The following is a 22,701-nucleotide window of genomic DNA, read 5'->3' on the forward strand; positions in this document are numbered from 1 at the left end:
ATTTTTTTTTTCTTGATTATTCTAGTCAATAAATTATAAAAAGTAAATGGTTTGGATCGCCAAAATTGGTTTCAAATGAGCCAACAAAATCCAAAATTAACTTAACCAAATTAAGAGAATTGAAACTTTTTCCAAAGTTGAGGTGGTGGCCATGTTTGGTTTGATTGCTTAAACTTGATTCAAATTTATTTTTTAAAGACTAGAAATTAGTTTTGTGAAAAATTTTAAAAAATCAAAACTATCATACTTGTCAATTTTATATAATTTTACAAAGAATATGATCAGCTTATTTGGTTTGGATTTTTAGTATGCAATTTTCAGAAAATTTAAATTTTTTGTTCTATGTTTTTTTTTTCACTAAATTTGTTGAATATTTTAAGCATATTTTTAATTTTTAGATACACCAAATATAAATACACTTTAAGTATAATATTTGTGAAAAAAAAAATTTAGAAAATTCAGTAAATACTAAATATATATATATATATACATGAGAATTCAATATATTTTTCGTATTTGTGTATGTTTATTGATTTTTTTTTTTTTTTAAATGGACAAATATTTTACTTTTTAGATACATCTAAAAAAAATTACTTAAAATTTGAAAAATACACTAAAAATAAAAAAAAATAAAAAACTCAATTTCAAAAAATTGAATCAAAAAATTAAAACTAAGCAATTTTTAAAAATTTAAAAATACATTTTTTAAAAGAAAATCAACCAAGACCTCAAATTTTTACCTCCCTCCCGAATTTCCCAATGTTCGAATTTCCCTCACCCTCCTTAGTTCTCTCCACCTTCGCGCAACTCATCTCCTCTCTTCTTCCGTCACCACCGCCGATGAGCATGGCTTTTTGTCATCACCGGCCCCTCCATAATAATTGGTGTGTGTATCATTCCTTTTCTCTCTCAGTAAACCCTAACGTTTATATATATATATATATATATATTTTTTTTTTTTCCTTTTCCTTATATTTGCCCTAGCCCCTTCACAAACACTAATCGGTCTCTTCGCTCTCTCTATCTCTCTCTCACAGTAATACGACTGGTATGAATCTTGAAGGCACTCTCTTCGATTTCTTCTTTCAAATTTTAGCCCCTGTTCTCTAATCAATTTCTGGCTTTATTTTTTTATTTTTTTTGAATTTTTCTTTGTACCAGTTTTTATCGATTGATGCAATCTGTTCCTTCTTTGTTTTTTCAGAATTCATGTTCAATCTGATGTGTTGTTAAATTACATATTTTTTTACATTCAGCTCTTTTTTTCATTGGATTTCGCAGGGGTTCGAGTCTGGATCTGTAGTGATTGAGCTCTGAGAGTAAGTTGATTAATCACTTTTCTATAGCTTTGATTTGCTGTGTTTTTGTTTTTTTTTTCTTTTTCTTTCTGTTTTAGTTCATTTTTTTTTTGGTTGCTAAGAAAAGGAAATAAGAAAATTCAATGAGATTTCGTATTTTTTTGTAGTTTTTCACTAGAAGAGTCAGCTCAATTACGTCTCCTACGATTAATTGAGTCGAGTGATATTCCTGTTGATTCCAGAAAATTGAAACTGAAAGGTTTTTCCTTAATTTTATCAGCAACCAAACAGTGAAGTTTGGGCTTTTCTAAGCTCAGACACAAATTTAATCATGTCTTGTTCATTGATTCAATCAAATCTGCTAAATTGCTATCTTTAACAATGAATCCTTTGGTTAATGATCTAAATTTTCTGTCAACTTTGCATATGCTGTTATTTTTATTTATTTACTTTTTGTTAGTGTGGTTATTTGGCCTTTCATTTTGGAAGAAATCATGGCATTGGTGGTAGGGTTGAAAAATTAGAAGGTTTTTCTCCAAATAGCTCCGATCGAGTTCTTCTTGATGCTCCTTGTTCTGCTCTGGGTTTGAGACCTCAACTATTTGCTAGAGAGGTAGGATATTTTCCTGGATTTTATTTTATTTTTGTATATTATTATTATTTTTTCTTACAGTTATGTATTTCTTCTTGATGCTCCTTGTTCTGTGTTTTTTATCTTAGTGGTTGGCTTCTTATCTGTTGCTGGTTTTTCACTTTCTCCAATTTAGTAGGTGGTCATTGACCATAATGATACATAAAAATTGATCAACAATTCTTGATAGATCGATACCAGAATCTCTAAATTGCTATTTTCGCGACCAAAGTGTTTTACCTACTAAATGGATTAGTCACAGTAATGATATATTTAGCGACCAAAAATTTGGTCGGCAAATCCAACTTTTTCCCAACTAACAAAAGTTTTAGTCGCTAATTACTTTTGCCGACCCTCAATTGGCGACCAAAGTGGCGACCAAAAAAATTAGTCGCGGATAACTTTTGCCGACTAAAAATGAATTTTTGCCGACTAAATTTTTAGTCGGCAAAAGTGCGATTTCTTGTAGTGATTGCTCATCAAACTGTATAAATTTGTAGTTTTAAAATTACAAAAATTATCAATTTGCTCGTTTGTAATTTATCAAATCGCAATTTCAAATTACAAAAATTATCAATTTGCTCGTTTGCAATTTATCAAATCGCAATTTCACATCATAACGATGGTGGAGATCTCAAATCAGTAATTTCTAAGGGTTTGTAGCTTTTTGATTTGTTAATATTTGCTAAATTTTTTCTGTTGTTTTAATAAAGGGAAAAGGGGGGAATTTTTTTCTGTTGTTTTAATAAAGGGAAAAGGGGGGGAGGGGGGTTAGAGTCATAGAGAAAAGTATAAATGTATTTTCAAAACTACAAAAAAAAATTCAATTTTTACGGCCTGTAACTAAAATTGAAAAAAATATTTGTTCGAGATTTGAAAATTTTCTTCATTAAAATAGAAAAAGAGAAGTGTGTAGCAGAGAAAAAAAAAAGAAAAAATATAAAGAAAAAATGAGAGATCAAAGGAGGGAGACAGACATAGAAAAAGGATTGTACTCCGATGACCATTTTTTTCTTAGATCTGGCTAGATATGATGTAATTCTAGTTAGATAAATCTAACAAAGAACAATGATGATGGAGTTCTAGTCGGCAATGACAGTAGAGAAAGACGGGGGAGTGTAAGTAGACACAAAGAGGGGTTCGTGGACAGTAAAGGAGGTGAGAGCAAAGCTAGTGAGATAGAGGAGTAGCCGTTGGTTGGTGGTAGTTGATGGTGGTCGACGCTTGTTCTCTATGAAAAAATGAAAAATAGAAAAAGAAGAAAGAATGAGTCTTTTAATATGCAAAAAGACTTTTTGATTACGAGACTCAATAGTGCAAAGGTCTTCATAACAAGCCCTGTGAGTAATTAACCATTTTTTCTCAAATCATTCAATAGTCATCCAATAAAATACATTAGAATACAAAACAAAACAAATCCCAAAATAAATAAAATAGAGTCTTCATGTAAGGAAGATAACAACTTCCACAAGGATGACTATGGGTTAGATTTTTTCGGATTTTGCGCGTGAATTCTTGACTTTAAACTAAACTATTTTCACGATACGATTTCGTCTTTTACCTTAATCTTGACAGTTTTGACTTACCTACCCCTTACCCTACCTTTTCAATGCTCTTCCAAACTTTTTTTTTTTTTTAATTAAAATCGGGTTGTAACAAATATAATCGAGTCGGATAATTTTGCCATGCCTAACCTCCACACAAGGAAAAAAACAAACCTCCACAAAGGGAGGAAAACCTCTATACAAAAGAAATTATTACAACACAAAAAACAAACAAAAACAAAAAAACAATACCACCAAAACAATTCCCTCCAAACACCTTCACGATCCGTTCATTGACGCAACCAATAACTATGGTGTCGTAATCCATAACCTCTAAGTTACAAAATAAATTATGTTAGACATGAAGTGGTCGCCTAACATATAAAATTACATTTGGAAACGTTTTAGATATCAGTTATGATTTAAATCTGAGCCTAGATCTGCAAAAGTCCTCAGTGTCAAGTCGATGATGGAGACAGAATGAGTGATAGTGGCCAGCATTGTGATGAACCTGAAATAAAAATCAAACCTAGAAAAAAAAAAACTAAAAATGGAGAGACTGCCACAAGAAACAAGGGAGAGAGGAAGTCTATAAAAAAAATAAAAAAGAGAGGCTAGGGTACATATATATGCTTTCCTTAGGGCTTAGTCCCAAGGAGGTCATGGGTTCAATTTCCCTTAGGGGGTTGAATGAAGAGAGTGCAAGCATTTAGATGTTTTGCCATGGGTGGGGAGATTTTCTCCCGTAGGTGCTAATCTAACAACTAACAACTAACATTTGCCGATAAAAAAATATATATATATATATTAGTAAAAAAAAAATAAAGGTTGTGCAAAGCACAGGTCAAATATTGAAATGAAAAGATTGTATGAAAAAATATAAATTAATTAGATTATTTAAGTTGATCACTTGTGTATCCTCTTCTATGAGAGGCATATATGACTTAAACTTTTTTTTTTTTTTTATATATAAATTTTAGGTCTCAAAATTTAAATGGAACTTTTTAAAAAAATATATTTTATGCATCTTATTATTTTGATATAAAACTTGTTTTCTCCTTTTTATGTAATTTTTGTAATTATTTAGTGTAATTGGACATTAAGGTTTCATTCAATTGTAATTATATTTTTTCAACATTTAGTGTAATTTTTTTTTTTTTTTTTTTGAGCAAGTATTTGTGACAACCACCTCCTTAATTAAGCAAATTAATTATATTAATTATATGCTTATTGCTAATTATATGATTATGTATTATGTGAATTATGTGTCATATGATATATGCTTGCATTGATTGGTATTGCAGTGCTATTGTGAATAGATATGTAAAGGAACAAAATAAACCTGTCTGATTCGCTAATTTTAACAAGTTAAAATTAAGAAAATTGGATAGGAATTAGAGCCTAATCCACATTAGTATAATTTAATTTAGTGTAGTTAAGATTTTAAGATGTTGAGATTAATTTATTTTGAGTCAAATTAAATTTAATTAATCTCTTAGCCTTAGGTAATTTTACTTAATTTATTAATCTAATTAATTTGAGCCTAGTGTCTTTTATACTCATCAAATGAATTTAGATGAGAGAGCTAGTGGGTCTTGTTGGATAGCATCACACTATACACGTAGAGAGAGAGGAAGAGAGACTTGAGGGTGTAAACTCAACCTAGGAAGAAAGAAGAAAAGGAAGAGAAGTAAAGAAACCATTGCAACTACACTCTACCCCTCACAATTCACTCCATTTCGGTAAGGATTCTCCTCCCTAATCTCATGTACTTGAATGTAGTTGAAGAATTATGCCCTTAAGTTAAAGAATTTAAGATTAGGCAAGAAAATATGAACTTATTTGAAGTGGGTTCATGTAATGAAAAGCTTGTTACATGCATGGGTTCATATGTGAGAAATGAGTGTTTTAGCTCCCAAATTCTACATGCATGGCATAATTCCATCCAATCCTTCTTCTCACATTTCATTACTTGCTTGAGTTTTGAAAGTTAGGGAGGAAACCCCCATGAATTCAAAGTTTGAAGCTAATATTGCATAGATTATATTTTTGTTTGTACCTTCAAGAGTTTGAACTTTTTTGCATGGAGTTGAGTCTCAACTTGAAGTCATGAATCTTGTTTCAAGATGATATGTTCACTGTGATGTGTCCTTAAATGTTTTTGGGGTTTGAATTTGCTTGGAAATAAAGTGTAAAGTTGCCAAGTTTTAGCTCCAAAACTGAAACAGATTTCGGACAGTTTTTGTAACAGCCCCGCATGTGCGGCTTGGAGCCCTGCACATGTGAAAAACAGAGCAGATTTGCGGAGCATTCTGCTTAAATTGCAGGTGCATGAGGCAGGTGCAGAGGGACCCCTGCACATGCGGCAGTTAGGCTAGTTTGGGTTTTGTTTTCCACTCCTCTTTTCCACCTTCCGGGCCTCCGTTTGTATAGTTTTAAAGTGTTTTCATAATCATTTGCATTTCATGAGTGCATTAAAATGAATAAATGAAAGATTAGAACCGAACGAGTATAGACGAATAGTAATTGAATAAGTAAACAATCGAATCAATGGTATTGACCAAGGATTGAATGTAATTGCATCGTTGTGCTTGACTTTATTTGTCTACGTCGGATGCCAAACAAATAGTACGTGTATCGAGAAGCCCACTGTGAGTAACAATGTTGTAAAGATATATTCAAATTGTATTTATTTTTTGAATGATACCTTATATTGTTTCTAAATGGTTACTTTCTATCGATTGAATGATGATCCTCTTTTGAATTGTATTCGTGGCATCCATAGCGTATTATTATTGTTATTGTTATTGATACCGCTATTGTTACGGAGATCTCTATCAGTTCCAAATCTTAGAACTATTGTTATTATTTGATGGCTATCAATTGATTGTTCAGTCTTTAAAACCTATTGTATTGTATTGTTGATATTGGATGTATCATGTATGACCTATATGAATATGAATATGATTGAAAATGATTGATTGAATCGAATGATTGAACGATTGATTGACAAAGGATATTGATTGAAATCGATTGTTTCAAAGACCGTAAGGATATCATTCTTAACCTCTTTACACATTTGTTATTCACTGGGTTTTAGCTCACAGTTTATTATATATATGTAGGTGACCGAGCATCGGACCAAAGCTAGTGGCGCCGACCCGAACCTTTGTTTTGTCAACCCAGCTATTGTGCCTCATAGCGAGGTTCCGAACCTTCATGCGTCAAGGCTTTTTGGGTGGTTCAAATCCACCCTTTTGATTTTGTTAAGTGTAAAGAATGTTCAAGACTTTTATTTATATTGTCTTTGATGATGGGATTAATTCCCTAACTTGCATATTGTCTTATATATATATATGATTATGGCATAAGTGGTTATGAATATGGCTATATATATGAAAGTTTATTTTTATTCAGTTCCTCACAGCTCATTGGACATTTTCTTTTTATTGATTGGTTTCTGCCAACCCCTTTATTATTGTGATATAGTCATTATTGTTAAACAAGCCTTTGGTAATCACGGATTACTAGCCGGTTACGGCACTAAACCTATAGGGGTGAGTTTGGGTCGCGACAATATTATAGCTAATACAATTTTTTGTTTTTGTGTGTGTGAGGTGTAGTTGATTTAATGTATGATTTTATCAATTTTAATTTTTGATTTTTTTTTTTTATGTAAATGCTATCAGTATTGTCAATAATATTATATAAATAATATAAATATTTGGAAATTAATGTAGTCTCTGAATATAATTTAGTATATCAATTGAAGTTATTTTTCCATTTTTAAAACTTCTTTTACAACTTTTAAATAAGGAAATAAATCTAAGTAAATATCATGTTTTAGAACACGTGGGAATAAGATTATATTTTTGGAATTATCATCATTTAGTGATTTTAATTATTTAAAGTTAAGTAAAATACTAAAAATACTTTAACATATTTTCATACCTAATTATGACACCAAATATAATCAGTGGCATTTCTATCTATGCAAGCATTAGGTAGTGAATCGTCTTAGTAGCCTAGAGGATAAGCCACTGGATATTGGAATTATCTCCATAAGAAAATAGTGAGATAACGCGTTCAATCTTTTGATATGCAAGAAAAATCAAAATTAGTGATCACCTCCGACTTGGGTAGGTCAGGAGAACTCTCCGACGATCAAATCAATATACTGAACGACCATTATATAAAATAGAAAATGACTTGTAATAAAGTATTTTTAGGTTACCTTGATATGTCTTCCTGCTTTACCTGATTCTCCTTTTATAGTTGATTGATTCCCATCATGATTATTTATTCCCTTTTCTAATTGGATTGTCCTTTTGTCAAAGGTCACTTGTGCTAGTGGCCAAGTTGTCTTTATTTTAAATCATTGGATCTCTACGCAGTAGACAACTACGGCGATATCAGGCCATAGTGGCCAAATTGCATGGCACATTGATCGTCGGATAGAAGTTGATTGGACGGTTCTTCCCCTTATCAGTGCTAGTTTAGACTGTAGCCCACCTTTTGTTTTCTTTGTCCGTTGGATGAACGTAGATCCGTCCGTCTATATCATTCCTGAGTACATCTTTGCTTTTGAAATATTATGGGCATGACCCATTACTTTATCCAAGTTATATTCCTTTATGGGCCTAATTAGTTCTGGGTTTATATGTTATTCGATTCTAGATCTGTATTGGGCCTAGCCCTATATTTTAATCCTCCACGGCCACAATAGGTGAGACGTTGCATGTCAATTCTTGTTAAATGTAAATTAGTATGTGGGAATTAGGAATGGCAATGGGGCAGGGCGGGGCCGGGGATCACCCTCCCCGTCCCCAATTCCTGATGGTGAAAATTTCCCCGTCCCCAGCCCCAGCCTCGATCCTTGATAGTGAACCCACTACCGCCGCCACCCCCGCCCCCTAACGGGGATCGGGTTTCCTCGACCCCGAAAATCCCCGGCCAAAAAAAAAAAAAAAAATCAGCTCCAGAAAACGAATTCATCAACAACAACAACAGATCTAACAAATCTAACAGATCTGAGCTCAAAAAACATCTAACAAATCAAACAACATCTGAGCCCTAACAGATCTAACAGATTAAAAAACATTTTCATCATTTTCATCACCAACATATGTTCATCAACATCTTCATCTTCATCTCCACCATTTTCCAGATCTGAAGAACAAAAGCAAAAAGAGAGAAAGAAAGAGAGAAAGAGATGGAGATACCGTGAGAGGGAGATGAGTCGGCGATGAGAACGAAAGAAGAAGCCGGTGGTGAGAGAGCTGCCGGTGAGAACGAGAGAAGGAGCCGGCAGTGAGGGAGCTGCGGTTATGTGTGAGAGAAAGAGAGAAATGGGCCAGATGCGTCTGTGTTATGTTTGTTACCAACTCAACCAAACCCTACACACACACCACACACACATATATATTTATACATATATAAATAGGATCGGGGGGTTGAACGGGACAGGGTTCGAGGTTGGAAAATATATCCCCGTCCTCGGCTCGAATATCATCGGGGATTTCTTTTTAAATACCATTCCCGGCCCGTCGGGGGTATTTTTCGGGAAAAAACCGCTCAATTCGTGGTCGGGAGGTCGGGTCCCCATCGGGCCGGGTTCAAATTGCAATCCCTAGTGGGAATTTACTTGTAAATATATTTAGTAGCAAATCCACTATTTTATTTTAAGATATTCTTGTCTATATTTATAAAAATATATAAATAGTTTTCATATTGAATTAAACTAACATTACTGATTTTTAATTTATCTATAAATTTGTAAGATATGCAATCAAACTTTGTTTTAATATTGAGAAATAATATTTCATAAGAACCACAATTCACTATATTCTATTTCTTTATATTTCTATTAACATCACTATAATTTAAAAGTCGTGTTTCTGAATATATAATATTATAATTTAGTCGTATTAGTAATATTTACAAAATATGTCACATTTATAACTACATTAAATACATTTATTCTTTTTGTACCATATTTAATGTATTGTATTTACAATCACATGTAAATAGTAAGGTGAAAAGTACTATGTGACATAATTTACATGATATTTCAAATCAATCCTTTAATAAAAAATTGTACTAGATATGTTAAACTCATTTCTATTTAGTTAGGAAACAATAAATGACTCGAACATATGGTGTATTGTAATTTTTTTATTGATCAAGAGTATTATATGAATAATATCATGTCATATAATATAGGGAAACACTATGGTGCACATTCTTCAAAAGTTGTGTACCATATGCACCTTATAACTAAAAAGAAAAATTGTAGAACTTTAATTTTTTGAGTCATAACTAAAAAAAAATGTCAAAACTAAACACAATATAAGACATAACTAAAGAACTCATGAGTCATAATTAAAATAATATCATATAACTAAAGAAGAAAATTAGTCATAACTAAAAAAGAAAATGACATAACTAAAGATGTATGTGGTACACCCTTTTTAAAGGGATATATATTAGAATTTTCCTATAATGGCCTCATTTGGGAAGTTGGCTATTTTATTAGGCTATTTTAGTTTTTGACTATTTTAGTAGGCTAAAATTTTTATGTTTGGGAAGATGATTGGATTGTTTTGTAGTTGAATGTGGTGTTTGTCAGGAAAAAAGTGAAATGATGATAGATTTAATATAACATTTTGTACTATTAGCTATTTAGCCTATTTTTATCTTTTTGTGAATTTTAATAAAAAAAACAGCTCAAAACCACTTGCCAAACAGGGCCAATATAATATTCTGAAAATAATTGATACTTCTTCTACAACCATTAATATAATCAATTCTATATAAATTTTATTAATATTTATTGGATGCAGATATACACAAAAATAAATAAATAAATAAATAAATGCTACATTATTTTAATAGATTAACACACTAGATAGATAGACGTTGGTGAGGCAGCTTTTTTTTGTCTGATAAGGTAAATTGTAAGGTGTTGGGTTCAACTGCTTCATCTGGGCAAATTCTGAAACAGACCTTATAAACAAGGATAAAAAGATATTTTTAGTCTTAAAATATGCATTGTTTTTGTCATTTAAACCTTCCTCTCCAAGCATTCTACTGGGTGTGCCACCAAGAATGGAGAGAGGTTCCGGTCACTGGCCTCCTCTCTCCTCCTTTCACCCATTTTTTTCCCCATTTTCTTTGTCTTTTTGGTTAATAATATTGAAAGCTTTTTACTCCAATCCTTTTCGACGCTACCACTACCACACCGCCACCAGATCTGCCACCTTCACGCATCCACAGATCCATCCTCACTAGATGTGTTTCATCTTCTTCAGATCTGCCTCTGGCCATCGGTATTACCGTCGCCTCTCCCTCTTTCCAATCTTCCAAATCTAATGTTTGGCTTACACTCAAACTTTTACCCTCGACCTAAAACTTTAAGATCTGGTTTCAAATCTTCTCACAATCCGAAGACCGATATTGTTTAATGCGTTTGTTTCACGCTAGGCTACCACCTTAACCTCAATGTTCCATCTTTACCAACGAAGGTGGGGTCTTCAAATTTCAAGTTGAATGTTGCGGAGTAATGAAGCTTTGGATGTGTTTGGCGACTTGGATCTGGTTGTTTTCGGTTTGCTTTTTTATTTTTTTATTATTTGTTGTAATTAGGGTTGCAACCGAACCGAACCGAACCGAACCGAGCTTTGCTGAGCTCGAGCTTAGCTCGTTTACTTATCGAGATCGTTTATTGAGCTCAAGCTCAGCTTAGCTCGATAATTTTTTTTTAAAATATTTAAATAAAAAATATTATTTAATATATAAATAATATATTTATTATATAATTTAAATAAATATAAACGAGCCTAATATTCAAACTCGAACTCGACTCGTTTACTAAACGAACTGATCCGAGCTGAGTCAAGCCCTTAACGAGCCAAGCCGAGTTTGTTCATGAATAGTTCAGTTCATTTGCAACCTTAGCTGTAATAATCCTACCTGTGTGGAGATTGTGTCCCTTTTTTTGTAAGGATTTTTTCTCCTCTTCTATGGAGGTTAGAGTTCTTCCTCCTATGAAAGTTTGTTATCTCTTTATGAGATTTTTTGCTACTGCTGTACGAGATTGATCATATTTTTATCGATTTTGAGATGAAGATTTTCTTCCCAATCTAAAAAAAAAGTTTCAATTTTGTTATTTTGATCCTCAAAGTTATCAATTTGAGTCAATTTAGTCTTATCTCTAATGTCTGTCTAAATTGTTAACGGGAGCCACTACAAGAAAAAGCACCTTTGGCGACTAAATTTTTAGTCGCCAAAAGCCTATTTTTAGTCGCCAAAAGTCAAGTTTTTACTTTCAGTGACTAATTTTTTTAGTCGCCCGTTTTGTCACGTATATATGGTCGCCGGAGGTATTGGCGACTAAAATTTTTAGTCGCCAAAGGTGCTTCCGTGAAAAAAAAAAAATCAACTTTTTTGCTTTTTCTGAGATTCGAACCGCCAACCTCTCCCACATTCTAAACCTTTAGGAACACACTCTCTCCACTATGCCACTACAACACCACATAAATATATATGCAACATATATTATTTATATACTATATTGACCCGTATTAATATCTAGCTATATGTATAAAAATAATTATTTTTATTCAATATAATTTATGTAAAAAATAAATCATTTACTAAAAAAAAAATTAGATCACTTTTGGCGACTAAATCTATTTTTCAGTTGCCAATTGTATAGTTTTGGCTACTAATTATATTTTAGTCACTAAAAAAATTCATTCCCGCTGAAAAACCTCCACTTTTGGCGACTAAACTGAAATTTAGTCGCCAAAACCTCTACTTTGGGCGACTAAACTGCATTTTAGTCGACAATTCTTGACTTTTAGCTACTAAATTTTTTTTAGTAGCCAAAAAGCTTCACTTTTGGCTACGAAATTGATTTTTGTCGGTAAAACACGTATAATTGGCGACCAAACTATTTTTTAGTCACCAAAACCTATACTTTTGGCTACTAAAAATTTTTTAGTCGCTAAAACCCCTATATTCGGCGACTAAACTGACTTTTAGTCGCTAAAACCCCTACATTTGGCGACTAAACTGTTTTAGTCGCCAAAGCTGCTACTTTCAGCGACGAAAAATTCATTTTTAGTCGCGAAATCTGCTTTTTTTTGTAGTGAGCATAGATAAAAGGCAATTTTAATCCTTAAAGTATGCATTCCCAGTAACTAATGAATAGTGCTCAACCACTTTGCCACAATAGAGCTTTGTGTCCATATTTCGCAAGTTATATATTTGAACTTGATTATTGTTCATCTATTGTCTTTGTGTCAAATCAACTGGATGTATCTTAGCCATAATGCACTGAATAATATCTTTTGTTTGCCAACTCTGGTTCGTCTTCTCTGACAAAATAGTTGAATTTTGAGGCAAACTTTGTTCAGCCCGTAAAACTTCGTTTTTGACACGATTTTTTTGTGTTGGATTCGTCTTGATGAGTACTTCACATTGGTGTACTCAAAATTGGATTTTGACAACTTCAAAATTTTTAGTTTTTGAAAATTTAATTTGTTTTGCAATTATCGGCGAATGTCAGTTAGTTCTTGGCTCTTTTGGTTGGTGAGTCTGGACTCTTCTAGTTGACATGAACCCTCCAATTGACCAAGCACTTCTTGGTGTATTGCCAAAAAATTGTTCTCATGAAGAAAAATGTAGACCCAATTTCTAGAGAGAGACAATGGGCACTTAAACTCGGTTGACAACTCTTTGTCTTGCCAAAACACCTTGGTCTGCAACTTATTCAATCCTCTTTGGCGAAACACATGGTCGACAAGTTGGCTCGTCATTGGCTCGCTAAAGGTTTCTTATAACTTTTGCTAAGAAAGCTTTTATTCTAGTGTAAACCCAACTAGTTCAATATAAAGCCGAGGAACTTGAGTGGTGTTGCCGAAGAATGTTATTGTGTTGGATGTGTTCGCCTAGCAGAATTATGTTTGGCTCTTGTCCTCGGCTAAAGTGTGGTTGGCGGAGGAGTGTGCTTGGTGAAGGAATGTGCTCGACAAAAGATCTTGGTGAGGCTCACGATGGGTTGTTGAATTTGCACTCAACGGCAAATAATCGGCCGGTTCACTTCTCGGCATGAAATGGCTCTGTAACTCGGCAAGCTTGCTATGGTTCAATGATTTTTTCAAACGGGTCTTGTGGTTGCCGAGAACGGAAGTGTTACGGTCTATTAGGCAATTCAAGTCATTGGATTCTGATTGTTGAAACAGCTTGAGCTTTTGTCGCTGAGCCTGATAAAAGTGGCCAATACTATTGCTAGAAAAACGATTCTTGTGGGATGATGACATTGTCGAGTGACATAGGTGATCTTGTTGAAGAACCTTGATGTTGTCAAGCAGATGGAATAAGATCTTTGGTTTTACGTATGCTCGGCGACACTTATTCTCGGCCTTTCATTGATGCCGAACAACTTTCACCCTTTGCCGAGAGATTGTTTCACGAGTCTGTTTGGTGAGTTCAGAAAACCGGCAATGGTCCGAAGCAATGAGCGAGCTACTTGGTATGTCATTGAGCACACTTTGTTGCCGAATTGGTTGCATTGTGTTGCCCCGGCTTTGGTCGACAACTTTTCTTATTCTTTGGCTTTTCAAGGGCACTTATAGAGAGAGAAAGTCAAGACCCTGTTGGAGATTTACAAACTTTTTTTTTGTTGTTTCAACTTTCCTAAACAAAATTGAATGGACAAAATCTGTGAGCATAAATATATAGACGTGTATATATATGTGGGGATACATTTTTTGAGTACCAACACGTGGCCAAGGTGACGCCAACGTGTCAGCCGACGTGCCACGTGTCCTGGTCATGACGCCGAGGTGATCTCGGCTAGGCCGAGGTTATCTCCGAAGATATCGAAATCCGGGATAAGCGGATAAGGCACAAGAGTCCTAGAATGAGGAAAGACTTCAGCATGGATAAGGATAACACTCTTAGGGAGTTTATCTTTATCTCTTGGAGAGTCCAGAATAAGCACTGAGCAGAAGTCCATTGAAGCTAGGCTTCTATGGGGACTAGGATTGAATTAGCTATAAAAGAGAGGCACCCCCAATGGGTCTAAGGTACGCAATTTATACTCAGAATAATGAGTTTAGCACTATTGATTATCTTTGAGAAATATACTGACTTGATCGTCGGAGTGCCCCCGGGTGGACAAACCACCACCGGAATCTTCTTTTCTATTGCAGGTCAGCCAGGCGCCATCTATTCTGCCAGTACTCTCCAGCTGAATACTAAGTTGGTAGTGTGGTCAAAAATTCACTCACACAATTTGGCACCGTCTTTGGGAAAGAAAAGAGAATAGATGGCCAGCGACGGACAGAAGGAAAAGGTTGGGGACCAAATCCCTACTGGGAACGGTAAACGCGTGGACCTTAGCGTGGAGGAAGATGGTCGCAACGAGAAAACTCAGGGTCTGAATCATGGCACGAAAGACGTCGGCCAGAAGGGTAACATAGCAAAGAAATCGGATCAAAGTAGGTATTACAACGAGGACAACCTCCAGGTATGGAAGGATAGATGCTTGTGGAGGGATGAAGAGGTGAAAGAGATGGCGAAAAAATGGCCGACCTGCAATCGGTCGTCAATTTCATGATGTAAAACGTCATGCAGCCACCATTCCCGCTGCAGGACACGCCGATTCCAGCGGCCAATGCCCAGAAGGGAGGGAAAAAAACAATCCCTATAGCCCCCCAGCACACCAGGAGCGAGAAACACTCTCACCGGCCTTCAAGGGAGGTCGGGAAAGGAGAAGAGAGAAGGGAAGAATCTCGAAGGACACATCGCACCAAGGAAGCAGACCCAAGAGAACATCGGCATGTTCAAAGGCAGGAGCTGTGCTTCGACACAACTCATAGAGAAATAACGAAAAGGGCTCACAACGAAGCTGAGAGCAGTGCGCCGAAAAGGCTGTAGTCAGGAGATAGCCGAGCTCCTGGCCGGACGAAAGAGGATTTGAGAGATTACCTTAAGAGGAAACAAGATCATGCCAAGGTAAATTCCCCTGTTAAACCGAAAACACCATTCTCGGTAGAGTTAAACAAAGTTGAGGCCCCGAAGAGATTTAGTATGCCAAGGTTCCAGATATACGATGGGAAGTCGGACCCCAACTTTTACGTCGGATTATACCTAAACTCAATGGCATTATACACAGGAAACGAGTCGTTGCTCTGCAAAGTGTTCCCCTCATCATTCGAGGAGATTGTATCGGATTGGTTTCACAAATTGCCGAAAGGAAGTGTGAAAACCTGGGAAGGCCTGGCCGAGATGTTTATGGCCAGGTTCGTGACAAACAAACTACAACCCTTGAGGGTAGACGCCCTAATGGCTCTAAAGATTGGCGAGGACGAAAGCCTGAGGGCCAACACCAAGAGGTATTACCAGGTGTTCAACAGAATACTAGAATGCAACCAAGAAGTGGCCGTCATGTTATTTAAAAACGGCCTGAAAGATAGCTGCCTACTCCGAAAATCACTGGCAAAGACATTGCCAAAAAGCATGGAGGAGCTCATGGCCAGAATTGAGAAATATGCCAGAGCCGAGGAGGACACGCCAGGAACCACGGCGATAAAGCAAGAAAAAGGAAATGGCTTGTCGAAGCGAGGCCGAGGTAACAACGGATCCAACAAGCAGGAGATAGGACTAAGGACTACACAGGCAGTCACGACTGTGTTCCGAATTCCCATTCACAAAGTCCTGGATAAAATCCAAACCCAAACCTATTTCAGAGCACCAACAAGGGTACCAGGAGAGTTTATGGAAAGAAGCCTTGGCAAGCATTGTGCTTACCACAACGAAGATGGGCATATGACCCAGGGTTGTAGAGCCCTGAAGGCGCACCTGGAAGACCTGGTAAGGCAAGGCCATTTGAGGGACCTTGTAGATGAGGCCAGGACAAGGGAAGAGCATGCAAGACTGCCTCAGGCACTGGCAGCTCTACCTCCCCCAGCACAGCAGCCGCAGACAAGCGAACCTCGAGTAATTAATGTAATTCACTTGAAGGTCAACAAAACAACATACGAGGGGAGACCTAGAAGGTAAGACACTTGCAGCATGTGTACCAAGTGAGGGAGAAAAAACCTCGGGCCGAGGAGTACCAGGGACCAGTAGTGTCCTTTACTGAAGCCGACCTGGAGATGGTCCAACATCCGCACAACGATGCCTTGGTAGTATCCCTCCAGGTTAGGGAGTGCCAAGTAAAGCGCATCCCCATTGACCAAGGCAGCTCTTGTGACATCATATATGTCAGATGTTACAAGGAGCTTCGCCTTCACCCAGACGATATGGAACAATCTAATGGCCTAATGGAACGCCGACATGGCCACTGGGAGCAGTAAGCTTAGATGTGCAGGCTGGAACGAAGAGGATAAAGACAGAGTTCACCGTAATCGACATACCCTCCCCTTACAATATTATCTTAGGAAGGCCATGGTTGCATGCAATGCGGGTTGTTCCCTCAATATTGCATCAACTATTGTGGTTCCCAACAAAGCATAGGATAGAGGAGGTCAGAGGAGATCAGCTGCAGGCAAAGAATTGCTCCATGGCAGCAATGAAATCCACCTGCAGCATACGAGAACTAGAGAAGGTAGAAATCGAAGACGAGGGCGTGGAGGTCCTAGAGGATGTCGGCAAGGAGCCAGCCGAGAAGAGTGAAGAAGCACTGAAGAAAATCCTCATCTAGGAGGGGGATGAAGAACGCTTCTTTCTTCTCGGCTCGGGCTTAGACGAAGAAGAGGAAAAAGAGTTGGAAGCCTTCTTGAGAGCAAATATTGAGGTGTTTGCATGGACGCCTTACAAAATGCCTGGCATTAACCCCGAGGTCACTTGCCATAAACTGAACGTTGACAGGTCGGCCAAACCTGTAATCCAACGAGCAAGAAGACTGACGTTGATGCACGTCGAAGCAGTTGAAGAGGAAGTAGACAGACTTCTGGAGGCCAAGGCCATTCGAGAGGTAAATTACCCGACATGGCTATCAAATATAGTGGTGGTGAAGAAAAAGAATGGAAAATGGAGGGTCTGTGTGGACTTTACCAGCGTGAACAAAGCCTTTCCCAAAGACAGTTTTCCTCTACCCAAGATTGACCAACTGGTAGACGCCACTTCAGGGCATGGAAGGATGAGTTTTCTGGATGCCTACAGGGGGTATCACCAGATAGCCATGTACCCCCCAGGTGAAAAGAAGACTATGTTTATCACACCAAAAGGGTTGTATTGTTACAAAGTGATGCCTTTTGGGTTGAAAAACGTAGGAGCAACTTACCAAAGACTGGTAACCACGACGTTCAGACACCTGATTGGCCGAACGGTGGAAGTTTACATCGACGACATGGTTGTGAAGACCAAGGAACCAGAGGGTCATCTGGCCGACCTAAAAGCAATCTTTGAAATCCTTAAGACATATCGCCTCTGACTCAATGCATCGAAGTGTGCATTTGGAGTTGGATCTGGTAAGTTCTTGGGGTACCTGGTGACCAGAAGGGGCATTGAGGCCAGCCTAGATCAGATTAGGGCCATCCTGGAGTTGAAGAGCCCGACGTCGGCAAAACAGGTGCAAATACTGACTGGAAGGGCCGCAGCCCTGAATAGATTCATCAGCAGAAGCTCAGACAAGTGCAAACCGTTCTTTAACTTAGTGAAGAAAGCCACAGACTTCTTATGGACCGAAGAGTGCGAAGCCACCTTGGCCGACCTAAAAAATTATCTGACCACGGCTCCAGTTCTCTCAAATCCAGAACCTGGAGAGGAGCTGTTTTTATACTTAGCAGTTTCAGAACATGCGGTAAGTGTAGTGGTAGTCCGAAAAGAAAAAGGGGAACAAAAGGCTATTTACTATGGAAGCAAAACCCTGGCAGATGTAGAAACTAGGTATTTACCCCTTGAGAAGTTGGCTCTGGCATTAGTAATGGCTTCAAAGAAGCTGAACCATTACTTTCAAGCCCACAAAATTGTGGTGTTAACTGAACATCCATTGAAGTCCCTGTTGCAGCAAGGAGACCTAACAGGAAGAATAGCCAAATGGGCAGTGGCCTTGGGCCAGTACGACCTGGAGTTCAGACCCAGAACAGCAATCAAAGGCCAAGTTTTGGCCGACTTCGTGGCCGAGTTCACACCAGAATCCATCGTACATCGGGCTCCGTTGAGCCAAGGTGAACGATGTCCGAGCAAGCACGGAGAAGCCCAATCGAATGCAACAGAACAAAGGAAGAAAGAAAAACTCAGACCCTGCAGCATTTATATTGGCGGCTCCTTTTGACTATTTATCGATGAGAGTTCAAACCGACAAGGAGCAGGGGCAGGAGTAGTACTGGTATCTCCGAATGGGCAGATAGTGGAACAGTCCATTCGTTTGGGGTTCAGGGCCTCAAATAATGAAGCAGAGTATGAAGCATTGATTGCAGGACTGAAGCTGGCAGTAGTAGCAGAAGCAGATGAGGTAATAGTTTTCTGTGACTCCCAGCTCATTGTCAACCAGACAACGGGCAAGTTTGCAGATCGGGATGAAAGGATGTCAGCCTACGCAAAGGAGGTCAACAGGTTGGTAGCCTTATTTTAGAATTGCCGACTACATCAGGTTAGCCGAGATGATAACAGTCACGCCGATGCACTGGCCAACCTGGCTAGTGCAATACAACCTGGAAAAGCAAGGACGATAATAGTCGACTACTTGTCGGGCCCGAGCATCGAACCACTGACCACAGAGCGTGAAGCAATGTTTGTGGATATGGGACCAAGCTGGATGGATGCAATTGTTACATTCCTAAAAGAAGGAAAACTGCCAGATGATCACAAAGAGGCACACAAGATCAGATTGAAGTCGACAAGATTCAGTCTGACAGTAGAGGGACATCTCTACAGAAGATCCTTCACTGGACCCCTTTTGAAGAGTGTACATCCTTCACAAATTGAAGATTTTTTATACAAAATACATGAAGGAATATGTAGAAGCCACGCTCGGGGCAGATCACTTGCCTATAGGGCCATTACACAGGGGTATTGGTGGCCCTACATGGAGAAAAATGTAAAAGCCTATGTGAAGAAGTGTGAAAAGTGCCAAAGGTTTGCACCTCTGATACACCAACCAGCAGCAGACTTGAACCCAGTATCCAGTCCTTGGCCGTTTGCCCAATGGGGCATGGATCTTGTTGGACAACTTCCCCAAGCAACTGGGCAAAGGAAGTACCTGCTAGTGGCAACAGATTACTTCACCAAGTGGATAGAAGTTGAACCCCTTGCCAAGATTCGAGATGTGGATGTGAAGAGCTTCATATGGAAGAACATCATCACCTGGTTTGGGATTCCAAGAGCAATAGTTACAGACAATGTAACACAATTTGACAGTAAGCTAATCAAAAGCTTTTGTGCAAAGTTCAAAATCAAGAATTACTTTTCCACCCCGAGTTTTCCTCAGAGCAACAGACAAGCAGAAGCATCCAATAAAGTCATCTTGGATGGGATTAAAAAGAGGCTGCAAGCAGCAAAGGGAAAATGGGTGGATGAACTGCCAAGTGTACTCTGGACATATCGGACTACGCCAAGAAGATCAACTGGGGAATCCCCATTTGCCATGGCTTATGGCACAGAAGCAGTTATTCCCCTGGAAGTCGGCATCCCGGGGATCAGAACCCAAAGAGTAAAGAATGGGTCCAATGATGTATTATTAGCCCGAGACCTAGATCTACTAGAAGAAAGAAGGGAGAGAACTACAATTCAGCTGGCAATATACCAGCAGTAGCTTGCCAAGGTAAGGTTAACCCAAGGGAGTTCCAAGTCTGCGACCTGGTCTTGAGAAAAGTCGTCGGTAGCAAGAAGGATCCCAGGGAGGGCAAGCTTGGCCCAAATTGGGAGGGGCCCTATAGAATCACTTCGGTATTGGCAATGGGGCTTATCGGCTTGAAGATAATGAAGGCAAAGAGTTGACAAGACCTTGGAATACTTGCAATTTGAAATTTTTCTATCATTAGACCTTTTTGTTCTGTGTTATTTGCCAAAGTAAATAAATAAAGTTTTAGCTTGATTTCTTACACTTTTGACTAATATGATACTTGCCGATGTTTTTGGAATACATGCATAATGAGAAACTAAGTGGAACTTACGTTCACATCAGGGGGCAGAGAGTTGGAAAATGGTTTTAACACTTGTTGAAACTTGAGAAAAGTTTACAAGTTGAAGTTAAACCGAGATCATGTTTAACACTTGTTGAAACTTGAGAAAAGTTTACAAGTTGAAGTTAAACCAAGATCATGTTTAACACTTGTTGAAACTTGAGGAAAGTTTACAAGTTGCAGTTAAACCGAGATGATGTTTAACACTTGTTGAAATTTGAGAAAAATTTACAAGTTAAAGTTAAACTAAGGTTATGTCTAATACTTGTTGAAATTTGTGAAGAATTTACAAGTTAAAGCCATGGTTGTACTAAAGTGAGTACTTATGTACTTGCCGACGTAAACCGTTGATGCGTATAGCTGAGGTAATTCACCCCGAGAAAATTACACAGATAAAGTGTGTATTGAAGATATGCAAAATATTCTAAGTATGGAATAATACAAGAGCAGTAAAGAGAAGACAAAGATACAAACATTCAGGAAAGAAAGTTGTATTAAAAAGATGACATGTCGGCCAAAGCTTTCAATTGTTCCAAAAAGAAGAAAAAAAAAGTGTAAAATACGAAGGAAAAAAGGTCATCAAAATTAAGACTCTTCGGTAACACCAGATGGTTGGGCTTGAAGTTCAGAAGACCGTTGGGAAGACATATCGACAACCTTTTCAGCCGCGAGCTCGGCATCTATTTCTTGAAGGGTTTGATCAATGCTCTTGTCGGCGAGAGGCACGTCCGATGATGCCTTCTCTGGAGTAGTATCCTTGGGAACCTCCTCACCCTCCTCACCTTGAGTCAAGTCCAAGACTTGTTCATTTGGAAAAGGGGACTTGGCCCCAGCAGCCCCCTTTGACTTCCTCACCAAAGTCTCCTCCTCAGACTCAGAATCATCGTCGGATTGACTTGGAGTTGGAGGGAATGGAAGAGGAATGACGTCGGTGTTCCGGAGGGGGAAGTCATCGGGGACTTCAAGCTTTTTCAGTAAAGCCATCCAACCAAGGGTGAAACCCTTGTTGCATGCCTGCTTTACCTGTTTCTCGTAATCTGCCGTGACATCGGCCACCCCCTCAGCATATGCCTTCTTATCGGCGGCTTTGAGCTCGACGTCCTTCGTGGCCAAGGCCTCTTGCAGTTCTTTCTGGGCCTGGGCCGTCTTCTCCTCGGCCTCCTTCTTTTCGGCCTCAAAAACCTTCTTGATGGCCTCGGCAGAATCCGCCTTTTCCTCGACCTCATCTTTGGCTTTGATAGCAGCCTCGGCCTGGTCTGCCAAAGTCTTCATCTTTGATTGCAAGTTCTTATTGGTCTTCTGCAAACTAGAGACCCCCCTCTTCTTGTAGGTCAGTTCCTTTCGGGTCTCGAAAGATTGTAGTGAGAAGGAATGGGCGTGCTGGATTGCCTGAGAAAAAATAAAACAGAGCAGAAGTTATTACAAAATTTTCTAAAGTATAAAAAAGACAAAGAAAGAAAAATTACCGAATAAAAACACTTACTTGAACAGAGCGCTGGAGCATCAGAGCATAGTTTTCATATTCACTCAACTCGGCGTTTCGGTTGAGATCGCCAGGAAGAAACAGAGCGGTACTAAGGGCGACGTCGACATTAATGTCATCAGTGCTATCGCTAGCCCTAACTGGCTTATCCTCCAGTGTGATTTGGGGGGCCCAGGGGAATCGTGCTTTAGAGACCCCGAGGTGGTTGTAGCGGATGACCTCGGCCTCTTTGATCGGGTAAATTTGGATGGTTGGGCCTCGGCAGGCCTCTTCTCAGCGGCAGAATGGGACTTATCGCTCTCAGCTAATTTGGAGATTGGCAAGGTATCCTCAGTGTCATCCTGAGTCACCGTTGCCTTCGGCTGAGCCTTCTTTATCCTTTTTTGTTTTGGCTTTGGCTGGGTTGGTGCTGGTGGAGCATCAACGGAGTCAGGAATGTTGGCCAAAAGATCTTTAGCAACTGCTTTTTGGCGGCCCATCTCGGCAGAAAAAACAGTTCGTCACCGGCGTTGGCGTTGGGATATTGGGATCAGATATGGAGCCGAGGTTGACGGCTGCTCCGCAAGATCAGAGGTCGATCTTTGATCTGGCCGAGATGTGGAGGCAG

General features: G+C 38.3%; 1 protein-coding gene and 1 long non-coding RNA gene across 6 annotated transcripts in view; one reads left to right on the top strand and one right to left on the bottom strand.

Annotated features, from left to right (window-relative positions):
* The window catches only part of LOC114291622 (protein NLP6), a 121,447-nt gene that overhangs the window by 49,930 nt on the left and 48,816 nt on the right, over window positions 1–22,701 (bottom strand). The window lies entirely within an intron of this gene.
* Window positions 699–6,889, top strand: LOC145806237 (uncharacterized). 5 transcript variants are annotated; one of them, XR_014349161.1, is made up of 5 exons: window positions 739–884; window positions 1,282–1,319; window positions 1,466–1,557; window positions 1,759–1,911; window positions 6,599–6,889. It is a non-coding gene; the product is annotated as an uncharacterized LOC145806237 (long non-coding RNA). The 5 variants fall into 5 exon arrangements; XR_014349160.1 differs by lacking the exon at window positions 1,466–1,557 and having other exon boundaries at window positions 699–884; window positions 1,809–1,911; XR_014349162.1 differs by lacking the exon at window positions 1,466–1,557 and having other exon boundaries at window positions 719–1,048.

Source organism: Camellia sinensis, chromosome 13, assembly GCF_055761805.1.
Source record: "Camellia sinensis isolate YWXY chromosome 13, ASM5576180v1, whole genome shotgun sequence".
Classification (NCBI taxonomy): Eukaryota; Viridiplantae; Streptophyta; class Magnoliopsida; order Ericales; family Theaceae; genus Camellia; species Camellia sinensis.